The following is a 3,290-nucleotide window of genomic DNA, read 5'->3' on the forward strand; positions in this document are numbered from 1 at the left end:
TTCGATCCACGTTTAGGCCTGAGGGAGCCACACGTGAGGGTCAGTGTTGACGTATAATGTGTTGCCTAGTCTCTTCCATCAGATCGGTCTTTTGGTTGCATTTACTAGAGCATGCACTTCTACATGGTAATCAGAGCCTACCTCGAATTCATCCATGGCAAGCTCCTCTGCGAACTCCTTTCCCTCGTCTCCGATTGCACACATCGTAACCGAGAAGCTTATGAGAGGGAACGAGCTGCTATGGCGCGCCACCGTGCTCTCAGCCATCCGGGGAGCGCAGATGGCGGCATTCCTCGACGTCGAGCAAGTGGTGCCGCCCATGACCATTGAGGTCACTAGCACTGACGGGAAGACCAAGTCTTAGACCCTCAACCCGGAGTTTGGCGTGTGGTATGCGCGCGATCAACAGGTATTCTCATATCTGCTGACCACGCTACCGGGCAAGATGGCCGTCCAGGTGGCAACTTGCCACACCACAACAGAGCTGTGGAACATCGTGCAGGGGATGCTAACGTCGCAAACCCGAGAACAAACCGTCAACGTCAGGATCGCCCTCGCCAATCTTCAGAAGGGAAACTCCAAGATCACTGAGTACGTTGGTAAGGTCGGAACTCTCTGTGATGAACTCGTTGCTTCATGGAAGAAGGTGGATGAAGAGGACGTTGTGTCCCACATCCTAGCTGGACTAGATGAGGAGTTCGACCCCATGGTGTCACCCATGTGCTCCCGGGTCGAGCCGGTCAAGGTCCCGGAGCTGTACTCGCAGCTCCTGAGCTTTGAAACCTGCATGAATCTTCGTGGCAGGTCCTCCCAGTCGTCTGCTAACGCAGTCAGTCGTGGGCGCTTCAACAACAAAAACGGCGGCGACAGTGGTGACCGTGGCCGTGGCAAGAAAGGCGGCGGCGGTGACCGCGGCCGCAACAACTCCTCCAGGCCACCTAACCGTGGAGGCAGCAGCGATGGAGGTGGGAACTACAACAACAATCCCACCACCAAGTTGACGTGCCAGATCTGCGGCAAGGTGGGTCATCCAGCTTGGAAATGCTGGAAGCGCTATGACTTCGCCTACCAGGGAGGAGAAGAGCGCTCGGCGAACATGACTGCACTGCAGTATGGGGTGCACAACAACTGGTACATGGACAGTGGTGCCACCGACCATATCACCGGTGATCTAGAGAGGCTCACTGTGCAGGAGACACTAGTAGAAAAAAGGCCTAATGTGAAGCACATTAGTCCCGGTTTGTAGCTGAACCGACACTAACTAGGCGGGTGACGATCATTAGTACCGGTTCGTGGCGAACCTTTAGTACTAGTTCGTGCCACGAACCGGTACTAAAGACATGGTGGCAGGCTTGTGTCAGGCTGGGGCCCCACCAGCACCTTTAGTACCGGTTCGTTATATGAACCGGGACTAGAGATGCACCTTTAGTACCAGTTCGTATAACCAACCTGTACTAAAGGTCATCCTATATAAACCCCTTCGTGGAGCCCGAGCGCTTTGTTCTTCCCCTTTCCCCTCTCCTCTGTTTTCTTCCTCTTCCTCTCGAGCTCACACTCCATTTTTGCCAAAATTGTGAAGATTTGAAGGCACCCCATCCATCCAAGTGATCACAAAGGTTGGCAACTTTGTCCTTTCATATCTCATTGCTAGATTAGCTCTTGCAATGCTCTATGAGTATAGAGATTTGTGGGTTTTATTTTGGGAGGAATTATATGTGGTAGTATTTGATTTGTATGCAATTTGAGGTCAAAATAGCTCTTAGTTTGCATATGTAGGTGTGGTTTACTAAGTGCCTTCCCGTCTCCATCGTAACCACCGTCGATCGCCCGCACCGTCCCGTCGCCGGCACCACCTTGTGGTGAGCCTCTTGTTCTTATCTTTTTTATATAAAAAATCATGTTTGTGTGATTTAGATATATAGTTACTCGTATAATTATCTTACATGTACGTTGTTTGTTATACATAATGCCATCGTTTTGATATCCGTCCCTGTCAGCCCTCGTCCGGGTTATGATTCGGATGTGGTATATTCTCTTTTATAACTATTGCATTTCGTGTTTATGACAAATTATGCCCATCAAGTTGACATAGATATTTTTATATAGGAGGTATGGGAACCGGAAATTCCAACCGGCCCTATTGTCGAGAGGTTAAATTTAGTTGAAAGAGAAAACGAGTATTTGAAAGAAAAATTGAAAAGAATTGAGGGGGAGAAGTGATACGTCTCCAACGTATCTATAATTTTTGATTGCTCCATGCTATATTATCTATTGTTTTGGACATTATTGGGCTTTATTATCCACTTTTGTATTATTTTTGGGACTAACCTATTAACCGGAGGCCCAACCCAGAATTGCTATTTTTTTGCCTGTTTTAGGGTTTTGAAGAAAAGGAATATCAAACGGAGTCCAAACGGAATGAAATCTTCGGGAACGTGATTTTTAGGACGATTATGATCCGGGAGACTTGGACCCTACGTCAAGAAAGAAAAGAGGAGGCCATGAGGTAGGGGGCGCGCCTGCCTACCCCAGGCGCGCCATCCACCCTCGTGGGCCCCCTGTTGCTCCACCGACGTACTCCTTCCTCCTATATATACCTACGTACCCCCAAACGATCAGATACGGAGCCAAAATCCTAATTCCACCGTCGCAACTTTCTGTATCCACGAGATCCCACCTTGGGGCCTGTTCCAGAGCTCCGCCGGAGGGGCATCGATCACGGAGGGCTTCTACATCAACACCATAGCCCCTCCAATGAAGTGTGAGTAGTTTACCTCAGACCTACGAGTCCATAGTTAGTAGCTAGATGGCTTCTTCTCTCTTTTTGGATCTCAATACAATGTTCTCCCCCTCTCTTGTGGAGAACTATTCGATGTAATCTTCTTTTTGCGGTGTATTTGTTGAGATCAATGAATTGTGGGTTTTTGATCAAGTCTATCTATGAATAATATTTGAATCTTCTCTAAATTCTTTTATGTATGATTGGTTATCTTTGCAAGTCTCTTCGAATTATCAGTTTGGTTTGGCCTACTAGATTGATCTTTCTTGCAACGGGAGAAGAGCTTAGCTTTGGGTTCAATCTTGCGGTGTCCTTTCCCAGTGACAGCAGGGGCAGGAAGGCACGTATTGTATTGTTGCCATCGAGGATAACAAGTTGGGGTTTTCTTCATATTGCATGAGTCTATCCCTCTACATCATGTCATCTTGCTTAAGGCATTACTCTATTTTTAACTTAATACTCTAGATGCATGCTGGATAGCGGTCGATGAGTGGAGTAATAGTAGTAGATG

The 3,290-nt window shown here is 47.9% G+C and overlaps 1 pseudogene; it reads left to right on the forward strand.

The window, feature by feature from the left end:
- The first annotated feature begins 643 nt into the window (after positions 1–643).
- On the forward strand, positions 644–782 carry LOC119304627 (annotated as a pseudogene).
- Positions 783–3,290: the final 2,508 nt, after the last annotated feature.

The sequence above is a fragment of the Triticum dicoccoides genome, chromosome 5A (assembly GCF_002162155.2).
Source record: "Triticum dicoccoides isolate Atlit2015 ecotype Zavitan chromosome 5A, WEW_v2.0, whole genome shotgun sequence".
NCBI lineage: Eukaryota > Viridiplantae > Streptophyta > Magnoliopsida > Poales > Poaceae > Triticum > Triticum dicoccoides.